Here is a 15,619-nt window from a genome sequence, read left to right as displayed (position 1 = left end):
CGGAAGACGAGAGCGTTCACATAAGCCCTCGGGAAGACGCACACGGCCCATAATGAGGAATCTAAGATGACCGATCTTTCACGAAAGCTAGCAGGAAGACGCCGCCAATAGTGAGAAATCTAAGAAGGTGACCAAGCTTTGATGAAAGCTAGCAGGAAGATGCAGCCAATAGTGAGAAATCTAAGAAGATGACCAAGCTTTCAGGAAAGCTAGCAGGAAGTAGTGAGGAGACTAAGAATCAAAGGCACAGCTGGAGAGAGATGGCTCAGTGGTTAAGAGCACTGAATGCTCTTCCAGAGGTCCTGAGCTCAAAGGTTCCCAGTAACCACATGGTGGCTCACAACCATCTGTAATGGGATCTGATGCCCTCTTCTGCTATGTCTGAAGACAGCGACAGTGTACTCGTCATATACATAAAATAAGATTAAAAAAAAAAAAATCGCCGGGCAGTGGTGGCGCACGCCTTTAATCCCAGCACTTGGGAGGCAGAGGCAGGCGGATTTCTGAGTTCGAGGCCATCCTGGTCTACAGAGTGAGTTCCAGGACAGCCAGGGCTACACAGAGAAACCCTGTCTTGAAAAAAACCAAAAAAAAAAAAAAAAAAAAAATCAAAGCCAACCTACAGTTTGCACCATAAGAGAATTTTAGCAGAAGACATTAAAACGGTTATTGTAGTATTGTAGCAATATCCCCTATGTTGAAAGTTAATAAAATCGTTTAAATGTTTAGTTTAATATACAATGATGAAAACCACAGCCCCTGACAAGCTCCTATGTGTTACAAGTAACAGATTAGATATTACTTAAAATTCATGAAATTGAAAACTTAAAAATAGAATTATTCAGGGAGCCTGTAGGTGGATCAACTGATAAGGGGGCTTCCCACCCAGCCCAACAACCTCAGTTTGATCCGTGGGACCCACAGGGCAAAAGGAAAACAGTAACCCCCCAAAGCTGGTCCTCCAAACTCTACCCACACACATGTGCCGGAGTGCATGTGCACACGGATGTACACACACACACAAATGAATAAATGTTATAAAAAAAGACAGATGGAAATATTTAAAACAAGGAGGGAGGAGTCCAAAGAAGTGAGCGGAACACCAGTGAGCCCTGGGACAACCGCAAACCGTGTGTAAGCAACGGAGAGGGGAGCAGGCAAGACGAAGGTGGGGAAAACACTGAAGAAGTGCTAGCATTTGCTGGAGAGATGGCTCATGCGCAGAGCGCCAGCTGCTCTTCTGCAGGACTGGGTTTGACTCTCGGCACCTACATGGTGGCTCACAGCTGTCTGTAATTCCAGTCCCACAGAGTGAATACAACACCCTTTCTGGCCTCCATGGACACCTTGTGATGCGTTGCATAGACATACACACAGGCAAAACACCCCACACAAATAAGAGCAAAAACGAAGAGAAAAAATTGTAAAGAAATGACAATATTCAGAATGTCAACGTTCGATAACTGAGAACAGATGCTGGAAGGGATAAGGGAGAACCCTAACCTCCATGGGCACGGTCACGCAGGGGTCCAGCCACTCTGGAAATCAGTGTGGAGAACTCTCAAAAAACCCGAAAGGAAATCTACCATGTCACTCAGTTATACCACTCCTTGGCACGTGCCCAAAGGACTTGTCATCCTAATCAGCAGACCCTGGCTCAGCCATGTGCCTTGCTGCTCGAGTCACGATAGCCAGGACCTGGGGACAACCCCGATGTCCTTTAACCAATCTAGAGAATGACACTGTGGTAATATACACATAGAATATTATTCACCTATGAAGAAAAATGAAATCGTGAACCTGCAGACAAATGGATGCAACTAGAAAAGATTATATTGAAGGAGGTAATCCAGACCCAGTGTGACGGTTTGTATATGCTCAGCCCAGGGAGTGGCCCTATTAGAAGGTGTGGCCTTGCTGGAATAGCTGTGTCACTGTGGGTGTGGGCTGTAAGGCCCTCACCCTAGCTGCCTGGAAGTGAGTCTTCTACTAGTAAGCAGCTTTCAGATGAAGATGTAGAACTCTCAGCTCCTCCTGCACCATGCCTGCCTGGACACTGCCATGCTCCCACTTTGATGGCAATGGACCGAACCTCTGATCCTGTAAGCCAGCCCCAATTAAATGTTGTCCTTATAAGACTTGCCTTGGTCATGATGTCTGCTCACAGCAGTAAAACCCTAACCAAGACACCCAGAAAGACAAGTGCCACAGGGTCTCACTCATCTGAAGCCCCTCGCTCTAAATCTTCAGATTCAATAAGTCCAGTTCTCACCCCTCATCAAGGAAACTTGTCTTTGCAATAGACAGATTGAACCCGACAACCAATCACAATGCAGAGTCCTAGAGCCAGTTCCAGCTGATACATCTACAACACAACTCCCAAACCCAAGGCTCGGGAGTCAGAGGGTGGAAGACTGTAAGAGCCAGGGGAACCGAGAGTTTGCCGTGAGAGTGTGTCTCCTAGGAACATCAGAAACTATATCCATCAAGTCTCACCAACATGGCTTCCTAGACCTGAGCTGAACATGGACAGCAACAGTGGACATGTTAAAGTGGACAGGGGAGGGGAGGAGCCCACCGGGCTTCAGCTGCACACCAGGAGCTACCGGCAACTAAGAAAAGCTGAGAGCAGGAGACACAGTCTTCTCCAGGGAAGAGCACATCAAGTTATTATCCATTACCAAGTGGCCAGCCCTGAAAACAATACACATAGAAATAACATTATGTAGATTTGTTCACACACACACACACACACACACACACACCAACATCAAACAGAAGGCCACAAATTTGAAGGACAGTCAGGAATATAGAAGGGTTTTAGAGAGAGAGAAAAGAAAGGTGGAAATGATATAATTATATTTAATGTCAAAATATAAAAGGAATAATTTTTGTTGTTGTTTTTTCAAGATAGGGTTTCTTGTAATCCTGGTTGTCCAGTAACTTGTTCTGTAGACCAGTTGGCCCTAAAGTCAGAGATCTACCTGCCCCTGGTTCCCAAGTGCTGGGATTAAAGGCATGAGCCACCACTCCTGGCAAAAGGAATAATTTTTAAGAAAGAAATAGACAGTATTTTCCAAACTTGCCAAAAACTATAAACTCGCCGGGCGTGGTAGCGCACACCTGTAGTCCCAGCACTTGGGAGGCGGATTTCTGAATTCAAGGCCAGCCTGGTCTACAGAGTGAGTTCCAGGACAGCCAGGGCTACACAGAGAAACCCTGTCTTGAAAACAAAACAAAACAAAACAAACTATAAACTCATAAATTCAAGACATTCAGTGACAGACAACACAAAACCAGTCACTGTGACCACTGCACCAGACATATCATGAATCGCTCAAAAGCAAAGATAAAGGTAAGAGGAAAAGATAAGAGAAAAACAGCTAGAGAACAAGACACTGGCAAGCATTGCTGGAGAGAAGGTCTGGGAGTGAGGAGTGGGATCCGTTTGCAGCGTGGGACCAGAGCCTGGTTCCCAGCACTGCCCGGCGGCTCACACCACCTGCCATTCCAGCTCCAGAACTTCGCATCTCCTCAGGCACACCTGTGCATATATATTCTATCTATCTATCTATCTATCTATCTATCTATCTATCTCTTCACATATACACACATACATTAAAATTATTTTAAAGGACATTATATAAAGAAAAAAGAAACAAGGATGACAGCAAATATCTCATTTTTGAGTAACACATTAAAGTACTAAAAGGAACATTTTTTTTTAACTCAGCTAAAATACCTTTCAAAAATAGAGAAGAAGCTGGGTGGTGGTGGCACACGCCTGTAATCCCAGCACTCTGGGAGGCAGAGGCAGGAGGATTTCTGAGTTCGAGGCCAGCCTGGTCTACAGAGTGAGTTCAGGACAACCAGGGCTACATAGAGAAACCCTGTCTCGAAAAAAACAAATCCAAAAACCCAAACCAAAATAATTAATTAATTAATAAAAATAGAGAAGAAAAAACATCAACATTTCAGCTACATAACCACCACCACCCCACCACCCCACCACCCCCTACCCCCCAGCCCCCCACCCCCCCCATCCCCACTATGAAAAAAGAAACACAAAGCATCTTCAGCTTGGGGTCATGCATCTTGGATTCTAGGTTAGCACTCTCTACCTTATGTGGTCTCCTCTGATTTATTTTTTTAAGATTTATTAATTTATTTTATGTATATGAGTACACTATAGCTGTGCAGATGGTTGTGAGCCACCATGTGGTTGCTGGGAATTGAACTCAGGACCTTCGGAAGCACAGTCAGCACTCTTAAACGCTGAGCCATTTCTCCAGCCCCTTCTCTGATTTATTTGCTGGCCACCCACAAAGACTGACAATTTTGGATGGAAACCATGAGTGGGTGACCTGGCACAGGCTTTGCGGAGGTTACCTGCCACTTCAGCCTCATGATGCAGCAAGTTTTGAAAATGTGGGATTCCGCAGACAGCTCAGCTGGTAATGTGCTCACAAACACATTTGGTTTGTGATGTACATTTGGTTCCTAGAACTTAGCACCCGGAAAAGAAAGAGGCAGAGCCTTAGACTTTATAGCCACCAGCCTACCCTACTCCTGTGAGTTCCAGGCCAGTAATAGACCATGTCTTTCTTATTTATTTATTTATTTATTTATTTATTTATTTATTTATTTATTTACTTAATGTAATGTGAGTACAATGTCGCTGTCTTCAGACACACCAGAAGAGGGCATCAGATCCCATTACAGATGGTTGTGAGCCACCATGTAGTTGCTGAGATTTGAACTCAGGACCTCTGGAAGAGCAGTCCGCGCTCTTAACCACTGAGCCATCTCTCCAGCCCAGACCATGTCTTTAAAAGGGCAAAAGTAGATAGCTGCTGAGAAATGACACTCCAGGGCCCAGGCCAGGTTTCCCCTGGCCTCCACAGGCATGTTTACACGTGCACGCACACACATAAAGTGTGAAGGGCAGCCCGAGGCCTGTCGAGTCAGTCCTGGGAAGAGAACTGTCATTCTATACACTCCAGGGCCCTGGAGTAAATCCACTTCTTCCACCAATGACAGTCCTTTCCAAAGGCTCCCACAGGCTTGCTTCTGGGTTAATAAAGGTGACTGCTCGGCCATGGATACCAAGAAACTATTCAACCCGACTTATCTGCCCATCAAAAAATAGATGTTAGCCACGATATCGCAAAACCAAGTATGCGCAGCAGCATTCCGTTGTGAAATGCCGCTGACCCAGAGATATCCGGAAGGAACGAGTGAATGTCATGACTCGGCAGCATGGTGCCCGCGGTATGTGTTCCTGCTCCTCTTACCTCATGGTCAGTCAACACAGGATGGGCCTGGAGTAAGGATTGCTCTCCGGGGACTGGGGGTGGGGTGATGGTTTTAGCCAGTGATGGCCAGTGATGGCCAGACACAATGAGGAAAGTTCCGAAAAGACAACATGGAGGAAAAATTCTCCCAGAAGGCAAAACTCCATGCTGATTCATAACTATGTGTGGTCCAGTCAATCGGAGACTTTGAAAGGTGCCCCATGTAGGGGGGGGGAGGGGCAATTTGGATGTAGTTATCAGGATAGGCATAAAAATGCCAGCCTGCAAGAATGAAGATTCACTGCCAGGCAGTGGTGGTGCACGCCTTTAATCCCAGCACTTGGGAGTCAGAAGCAGGTGGATTTCTGAGTTCAAGGCTAGCCTGGTCTATACAGTGAGTTCCAGGATAGCCAGAGCTACACAGAGAAACCAAACAAAAAAAAACAAAAGAAAAAAACAAAAGAAAAAAAAGAGAGAGAATGAAGGTTTGCCAAGCAAGATTCGGTGGGGAGGAGGCTCTCAGGATGGGCCTTCTGAAGACACCAGCTGTCTCTCTCTCAGCCCCTGCCCCGGTGCTGTTCAAAGGACCCAGGTACCCTTGATAAAAACAAGGATGGAGGCCACAGACTCCCTCTGCCCAGACTGACATGGCTTCCACCATGGCATGCAGCCCAGACTTGATCACAGGGCCCCACGCTATGTTCATCTGAGGCTGTTCTCCACAGTGCTGACGTCAGACCGCGTCCATCACGGAGAGGACAGTGATTTGCTGTCCGTCTTTCAGGCAATGACTTGCTTTTCCAGCCGCACCACTACCAGCACCACCATTTTTGGGCTTTGAGAATGCTTTATTTATCTATCACCATAGCAACGCACACAACATCCCTGCGAGCTGTAGGATTCATTTTATGGAGAAGGAAGTATGGTCAAGAGCTCATGCCCATGAAATCCCCTGACTACCCCATGCCTCACAGCCAGGCCCATCCTGCGGGGCGTGGTCTATTCCTTCTCCAGCAGGCAGTGCATGGTGCCATTCCCCCAGAGTCCAGGAACCCAGCCTTGGAGGACGCCCTCCTGCTTAACACCAGCTAACACAGGAATTTTGCTTTCCTTCCTGTGACCTTGGGCTAGCGTCCAAGAGAGGAATGCTTCCTTCAGGAAGCTCAGTCACGTTGTGTCACAGTCCAGATGGATTACAGGATTACAGCCGAGGTTGCCCCTCCACCGCCAGCCCTCCTGGCCCTGCCCCACCAAACCAACAACCACCAGGAAGATTGTGAGTTCACTGGGCCAGTCAGGCAGGAGGGGGTTTTGGCCAGATCTGTGAATTTCAGGGAGACACACCTAATACTTCTTGTTAATGATTCTTACTGCGGAAAAGGAAGAGTGCTCATTAGAAAGGGGCCCTGAGGGGAGTCAGGTCCTCAATGAACAAAAGTTCTAGTCACCTCCAATGCTGAGGAGAAGAGCTGCTAACGAGCCCCCACAGGGAGACAGGCAGGCACTGTGGCAGCTTGAGTTTGAGAATTGCTTCCTCCTGGGCAGTTCTGCCCACTTGCATGCACCTTGTGCAAAGACTCATGGTAATGCCAAGCCTTTGGGTTCGGATAGACACAATCCTGCGGGTCACAGTCACCAGAGACTGATAGTCAATTCTGTGGCCATTGGAGTTTCCTCCACAAGGCAAGGGAGGTAGCTAAGTGGTTTGCCTTTCGTCTATAGATCCTACACTTGATCTTAGCCAAAAGGCCGAGAAGCAATCGTCTATAGATCCTAAATTACATTGTATTATGCACTCCAAAGTCTCTATTCAGGGAGATTCTAGTGTAACTTTAATTTTTTCAAAATCTATTTTTAATGATGGTTCTTAAACACTTTAACCTCTCTGTAACCCACCACCTACCAGAGATAGAGGGAAAGAAAGGGTATGTGGGTTGAAGGGGGAACCTGTTTAGAAAGGTTCTTTGGAGCAACTCCCATCTGCGTTGCCTGGAAATCGGCACTTCAGTCCACAGGTCAGCAGCGGCAGCTTGAGCCACTCATAAACACTTTATGGGATTCACCAGCAGTCCAGTTCGGTAGAGTCAGGATAGCAACGACGAATCAGCAGCAGTGGCACTGCCTAGCAGAGACAGCCAGGCCCCAGCCTCAGCACAAGACAGCAAAAGGGACCCAGAGGGATAGAGGGACACCAGGAGAAGTTCTCGGCTGTGCCTCACTCAGGGAAACGAAGATCAGAGAAGATTCAAGACCCACAAGTGTTGCACAGCTAGCTTTATAAGCAAGCCTAGCTCAGCTTCTGTCACTGACCGTAGAGTCCTGGTTCTACCCTCCAACATCACCTGTCCTCCACAGGTCTCGGCTCACCACGAGTCTTGCTTCAACTCATGCATCTGTCTCAGCTGACATCATTCTGCCAATCTCCCGAGTCTGAGGAAGCAGCAAGAAACTGCAGCACGCCACCACAAGTTTTTTGGTGTTTGTTTTTTCTCTCTATAGAGTCCCAACAAATGGAGCTCAACTATACAAAGTAAGGCCGACCAATACATGCATGTCGTTAGCGAAGAATCCTCCATCACGTGTCCTTTCACGTGCTTGCTTTAACAGAACTTCCTCTCTCCTGTGTCTGCTTCAGCTAAATGTGCTTTCACGAGTCTGCCTCAACCTTTCACCTCTGACCACTTCAGCTGAATGGTCCTTCATGTGTTTGCCCCAGCAAAATAACCTCCAACCAACTTTCCAAAGAACCCTTAGGTTTCCACTTCACTCTAGATTCAGCGGGTGTCCAGTAAGAGCATAAGGAATGTTTTGACCCAGTAGCTGACGATGGCACAGCTTCCACCGAGGCCCTTCCTTAGGAGCTCCTCTCTGACTCCCTCCAGCCAGCCACCCCACGGCACCTGTGGTGGGACCCAACAGTTGGCCCATCTCATCCTTCCTGACCTGATCCTGCCCACGTCCTGGTAAACAGGGCACTTGTATGGCCTCCTCTGTTCTCCATAGTGTCACCTCTGCTGAGCTGACCCAGTCGTGTGTACGCTTACTGTCTTAGGAAAGATGATCGCCTGAGCGTCCATATAGGCAGATGGGCAGGACAGTCAGGAGGTGGAGTTCCAGCCAGGGCTGGCGGCACACACTTGTAATCCCAGCACCATGTAGCACTTTGGATGAGAAATATCTCCCACAGTCTGGGGCATTTGAATGTTTTGGTCCCCAGTTGTTGGCACCGTTTGGGGGAGGCCTTACAGGAAAAAGCATCTCACTAGGGCCTGGCCCAGGCTGTTCCTCTCTTGTGATTCAAGGTTACTTCTCCTGCCGCCAGGCCTTCATGCTGGTGGACCCCTAACCTTCAGGAGCCTTAAACCCAAATAAACTCTTTCTTCTGTAAGATGCTTCAGTCATGGTGTTTTATCACAGCAATAGAAAAGTGACTAATTCAACTTGGGAAGCAGAAGCAGAAATATCAGAAGTTCATGGTCATTCTTAGCTACCTATGAAGTTGCAGGCCAACCTGGTTGACAAAAGCTTTCTAAGGATATCAAAAACAAACAAATAACAATGTGTGAACACGCACACAAACCACACACAAACACACATGCGCGTGCAAGTTGAATTCCATATAGCCTCTAAAAACAGTGCAAAGTTAAGTTTGGTCTTACCAAACCCAAACTATGTGATATCTGCTCCTGGAAACCCATCTGGGTATAGGTATGTTACAGCCATTAACCAGACCATAAGCAGGGCCTAGAGAAGTAAATATAAATAGGGTGGCAATGTCGCATGCCTCAGGCAGAGCTCTGTGAGTTCAAGGCCAGCCTGGTCTACAGAGCAAGTTCCAGGACAGCCAGGTCTGCACAGAGAAATCCTGTCTCAAAAACTAAACCGAACTAAAACAAAACAAAAGAGGTAGATCCAAGAGAGATTTAACTGTGAGGAAAGGGACAGTGGCCCTAGAGGACAGGTAAAGAAACGCCTGGATTGCAGGGAGGAGGGCGGTCTCTTTCCTACACCGACGGTGCCACTCTAGGGTAGAGCCAGAAGCACCCCTGTGTAGGGCAGATGTGTGAATGATGAAGGCCTGGACAAGGACAGGCAGCCATTACCCAGAAGGAGGGGCTCTTCCCTTCCATACCTGGTGGGTCCCCAAACTCCTGCGATCCTGGCAGTGACACTCCTAAGCACCCTTTGATAGACTCTCTGGACCACAGCTCTTCCTGAAGGTGCCTTCTTGTCAACACCCCAACAGACCACATCGAAGCCCAAAGTTCAGGAACGCCAGCTATGATCAAACATAAAGAAATGCCCGTGTAACATGTATGTGAAGTTTTTGCAAAAAGGCAGGGAGATGGGAGGGAGACTCATGGGGTATAGAGGACCCGGAAGGAAACCTACGGTGTTGCTTGGCATGTCAGGTTTAGAAATGGGGACCCCTGAATTCTTCCTCTTTGTTCAGCAGTGCAGTGTGGTGGAGCAGAGGGTGGGGCCAGGGAGTCAATGACATCGTAGCTAGGACCAAACACATAGTCTGCAGAGGCAGAAAGTCCATCTGGGAAACCCCACTGGTTAGCTGGGGGAAGGGAGCCACACAGGGGACAGGCTCGGATTAGAGTTTGCCCGTGGGTCTTTGCAGGGCATCAAATATCCGCCAGACAAGGACCCAGCACAGAACAACTGGCACTGTCACGTGAGGCCTCTTCCAGAAAGATCTGTTTACGAAGAGCCCTATGACAGAGGTAGAGGTAGGGACCACAGAGGTGGTACAAGAAACTGTTGGTAGCAGAGTTGTTACATCTGTGCCCAGGTTCACCTTACCCTCTCTAGCTGCTGCATCTGTGAAGAAGATTCCTGTGTGGGTGCCATCTTATCTGGGCCAGCTATCTGGCTCGTGAGTTTGATGAACATCTAAGGGGAAGAAAGGGACAAGAAAGGCATGTATCCTCTGGGCTTCTTCCTTGCCATCGGCACCTGGCAATGTCTAGGAGGTCAGGAGGAGGTGAGCCTCTGCTTCTGGATCTAATTTCTGCTACCTTCACTTCTTCCAGGCGAGGCAGTCTCAGGCAGACAGCCCCACCCCAGGATTTGGACACCTAGTAACTTGTGCTGTCTTCTGCAAACACGCTGCCAGTTGCTACTGGTTTAGACTCAGAACAAGCCCTGCCCCTCCTAACCCCTCTCTCACATCTCCACCGCAGCCAGCAAGGTTTCTGGCATCTAACAACACAAGCCCAGCAATCCTGGAGGCTGACCATCCGAGACACTTTCAGGCTGTGTGAGGGCTCACTGAGGAGGCTCCCAGCTCCTCACTGCAACAGTCTGTGAGGCTCCTGGAAATTCAAAGGTGCAATCTGCAGCCATGGTGGGCACAGTCCACACAAGATAGTTCTGGAGTCACGCAGGGCAGCCGGTGACAGTAACAAGGACAAGGCAGGGACAAGAGATGCTGACCGACACAGCCTGTGCACACCCTGACTGCATGCGCGCCCTTCCTGGCAGCCTGACCATCTCCACTGACAGCCAGCAGCATCTTCAGAGAAGTCGCTGCAGGCTCCTGACCTTGCCCTGAAACCTTCCATAGCTCCCACTCTCTTGGGGGATGACGGGAGTTCCGAGGCTGCCATTTAGGTCAAGGATTTCTCTCCCTAGCTGCAAAGTGAGCTTTGCGGACTCCACTTCAACCTGCCTGAGAACCGAACGGGGGAGGGAAGGTCTGCTTCGCTATCAGACGAGCAAGCTGAGGTTTGGAGAGAGAAAGCCATGACTGGTCTGGGGCCCAGGCAGCCTGGTCCATGATACTATCCCACTTCCCCCAGAGCTCCAGGTTGGTTCCTCCTAAACGAAGCTAATCTCTGGCCTCATAGGCTCTCTCTGACTGGCACACAGCCCGCTCTCCTCCACACAATGCGGATAAGGAATGAGGCTCAGCGGGACAAGCGGTCCAGTAAGGACACACAGTCGGAGGAGGAGCAGACCTTTATCTAAGCTTGTGTGGCTAGAAGAGGCCTGAGAGTCCCCAGAGGATACAAGGCTGGCTCAAACTTCCTGAGATATGAAATCTGAGACCCAGGAAGGGCAGGATGAGAGCACCCTTGTCTTCTGGTCACCCCTTAGTGTGGTCTCCAGTGGGACCACCAGCAGTACCCAGGAACTTATTAAACATAGACCCTAAAGCTACTAACCCAGAACCGTGTGGGGAGGTCGGGGATCCTTTGGTAGGCTCTGAGTGAGAACCTGTCTCGACCTTTCACATCCATGTCAACGTGGTGGCCAGCCTAGTCTACAGAGCAAGCTCCAGGACAGCCAGGGCTAACCAGAGAGAATGAAAGAAAAGGCTCTACAGATGTATCCACAGGCCAACCCAGTGGAGGCAATCCTTCAGTTCATGTTCCCTCTTTCCAGGTGGATCAGATGACAGCAAAACCAATCAGGACATGTTTTAAGGATTGAAGATAACTGAAAAGATGTTGTGGGTGTAATGACTACATCCATGTCAACATATCAACATGCTGGCCACATCCGTGTCAACATGCCAATGTGGTGGCCACATCCATGTCAACATGTCAATGTGGTGGCCACATCCATGTCATTGTGGTAGCCACATCCATGTTAGCATGGTAACCACATCCATGTCAACTTGTCAATGTGGTGGCCACATCCATGTCAACATGATAACCACATTCATGTCAATATGTCAATGTGGTGGCCACATCCATGTCAACATGGTGGCCACATCCATATCAACATGGTGGTCACATCCATGTCACCGTGGTGGCCACATCCACCGTGGTGGCCACCGTGGTGGCCACATGTCAACATGACAATGTGATGACCACATCCATGTCAATGTGATAACCACATCCATGTCAATATAGTGGCCACATCCATGTCAATGTAGTGGCCACATCCATGTCAATGTGGTGGCCACATCCATGCCAGCATGATAACCACATCCATGTCAACAGGTCAATGTGATGACCATGTCAATATGGTGGCTATATCCATGTCAACATGTCAATATAGTGACCACATCCATGTCATTGTGATGACCACATCCATGTCAACATGTGAATGTGGTGGCCACATCCATGTCAACGTGATGACCACATCCATGTCAACATGTCAGTGTGGTGGCCACATTCATATCAATGTGATGACCACATCCATGTCAGCATGTCAATGTGGTGGCCACATCCATGTCAATGTGATAACCACATCCATGTCAACATGTGAGTGTGGTGGCCACATCCATGTCAATGTGATGACCACATCCATGTCAACATGTCAGTGTGGTTGCCACATCCATGTCAATGTGATGACCACATCCATGTCAACATGTCAATGTGGTGGCCACATCCATGTCAACGTGATGACCACATCCATGTCAACATGTCAATGTGGTGGCCACATCCATGTCAATGTGATGACCACATCCATGTCAACATGTCAGTGTGGTGGCCACATCCATGTCAATGTGATGACCACATCCATGTCAACATATCAATGTGGTGGCCACATCCATGTCAATGTGATGACCACATCCATGTCAACATGTCAATGTGGTGGCCACATCCATGTCAACGTGGTGACCACATTCATATCAATATGATGACCACATCCATGTCAGCATGGTGCTACATCCATGTCGACATGGTGATCACATCCACATCAACGTTTCTATTATTACCACCGGAACGATTCTCACTCAGGACTATTTCTGTAAATGCATCTTCTGGGCTATGCAGGCGGCCACCCCTTCACTCCCACCACAGGCAGCCTGAGACTGAGCCAGGCTGCAGCTCCTACCTTGGCTCCTGGTCTTTCTCCGCCCTCCCCAGTCCAGAATGCCCATATCTAGGGTGACTGCTGTGTTGGGTGCTACCCCATGGTGCTGCGGTGGGTTCCAGATGGACTACTGGAGAAATGATGACCTGGACATGAGTCACCTGTGAGGTGGGGAGGAACGGGGAATGTGTGCTCAGGCCGCTGAAGCACACAGTTAGATAGCATGTCAGTCACACTGTGGGCACCTGTTTTTCACGGTTTCGGGGGGGGGTGGGCACTGGGCACTGGAGGGCCTCACCCCTCAGCATGAGACAAGACCAAGGCCAAGTATCTTTGCACTGCTCCTACCTGAGCTCCCTGCTGAGACAGGGAGTGGTTTTGGTCACGGGCTCTGCCTCTAGGTGTGCAGGGAATTTCAAGTGGGGGCTTTTACAGTGCAGACTCTGTCAACCAGAGGAATCTGTTCAACCCCCACCCGTGATGGTGGCAGGGTCTAGTGTCAGCTCTGGCTCATGGACAGGGAGAATGCCGTGGCTCTCCGGGTCCTGGTAAGCAGACATGGCTTGGACAACTCAAGTGCAGCTTTTCCCGCTGGTCACCCTGAAGCAAGCCACTCATCTAGGCTCCCTGGGAGTTAACAGCTTCCAGCCTTAGCACTTCTGGAAGGAGGGGACGTCCTCCAACCTCTCCTGAGGTGTGACTGAACAGTTTCTAGTTACTGAAAGCTCTGTATATGCTTGGCCCAGGGAGTGGCGCTATTAGGAGGTGTGGTCTTGTTGGAGAAGGTGTGGCCTTGTTGGAGTAGGTGTGTCCTTGTTGGAGTAGGTGGGCGTGGCCTTAAGACCCTCACCCTAGCTGCCTGGAAGCCAGTGTTCCTCTAGCAGCCTGCAGATGAAGATGTAGAACTCTCAGCTCCTCCTGCACCATGCCTGCCTGGACGCTGCCATGCTCCCACCTTGATGATAATGGACTGAACCTCTGAACCTGTAGGCCAGTCCCAGTTAAATGCTGTCCTTATAAGAGTTGCCTTGGTTATGGTGTCTGCTCACAGCAGTAAAACCCTAACTAAGACAGACAGTCGTACCCATTTTTAACTGGAGACTAACAGTCTCTACCCACTCCAAAACAGCATCCACCACTCCAGTCCAAACTCTGTCTGCCATGGGCTCTGGGACCCCAGAGCTTTTCCAGCCTGTCTGTGCTAACTTTTGTCCTCCACAGCATGGAGCACCCCGGCATCCTCTCCAGGCTCCACGGTTAAGGGAAATGATCTAGCGCATCCTCGCCTGCCACACAGGAAATGCTATCAGGTTGGCCAGAATTTCAGAGTATCCTTCCAGAATACGCCTACGTTTTACAAACCAACATAAGCTGCACACATTTTAAAATAACTACTGTTCATTTATTTAAGATAGACTCTAGAGAAAGGCCGGTCCCACCGCTGTGGACACACTTCTGTGGACACACCTCTGTGGACACACACTGCCACTTAGTAGAGTAGGCACGGGGTGGCATACACACTCACACAAATAAGTAAATAAATAAATAAAATACTATTTAAAGAAAGCTCTGGGCTGGAGAGATGGCTTCTTCATGGTCAAGAGCACTGACTGTTTTTCTGAAGGTCCTGAGTTCAAATCCCAGTGGTGGCTCATAATCACCTGTAATGAGATCTGACGCCCTCTTCTGGGGGTGTCTGAAGACAGCTACAGTGTACTCAGTGTACTTACATATAATAAATAAATAAATCACCAGGCAGTGATGGCACATGCCTTTAATCCCAGCACTTGGGAGGCAGAGGCAGGCAGATTTCTGACTTAGAGACCATCCTGGTCTATAGAGTGAGTTCCAGGACAGCCAGGGCTAAACAGAGAAACCCTGTCTTGGAGAGAGAGAGAGAGAGAGCGCACTCTGGGTATAAACCTCACACCATTGCATAATGAGTCAGTCTAGTCAACCCAGCAGGATGGGTTGGGATGGGGACAGCAAGTAGATTCACCTGACCCTCACGCAGAGAAAGAAAAGGCACCCCAGGCGTGACCTTGGTGGCTGTGTGTGGACTGCAGGTGGGTGGAGTGGGGACATGCCTAGAGGTAGTCGGCAGGAGAGCCTGGGCTGGCCTGGTTCTTTTCTGGGCTTCTTGCTGAAGCCAGCAGCAGCAGAAGAGTGTCCTTATCTCGGCTGCTACCCCAGGCTCCACATTCAGTCATTCCAAGGTCAGGCCCTGTCCTGTGGCAGGTGCAGGTATGTCCCACTCCACTGTTGTGGGGAGGGAAGATCGTTCCCACCCCAAGCAGGCACCACAGGTCTGATGTGAGGACTAGGTTCCGGGCTCTCGGTGTCCCACACACCCTGGTTCGGTGCCTCAGGCAACACCTCTCCTTAACCTCTGAGGCCACCTCTGGTAGGATTCTCTGATTAAAGTAGTTTGTTTTTAAGTTCAGAGCTCTACTGTCTGAGGCTTTCTACAGCCAACTAGTATTTCCTGTCTGGGAAGTTGAAAATCCTGGCTCTGACAGACTTTCTTCTTGTAGTCATCCTGAGGC

Source organism: Apodemus sylvaticus, chromosome 6 (assembly GCF_947179515.1).
Source record: "Apodemus sylvaticus chromosome 6, mApoSyl1.1, whole genome shotgun sequence".
NCBI lineage: Eukaryota > Metazoa > Chordata > Mammalia > Rodentia > Muridae > Apodemus > Apodemus sylvaticus.
Note: the sequence above shows the minus strand (reverse complement) of the source record.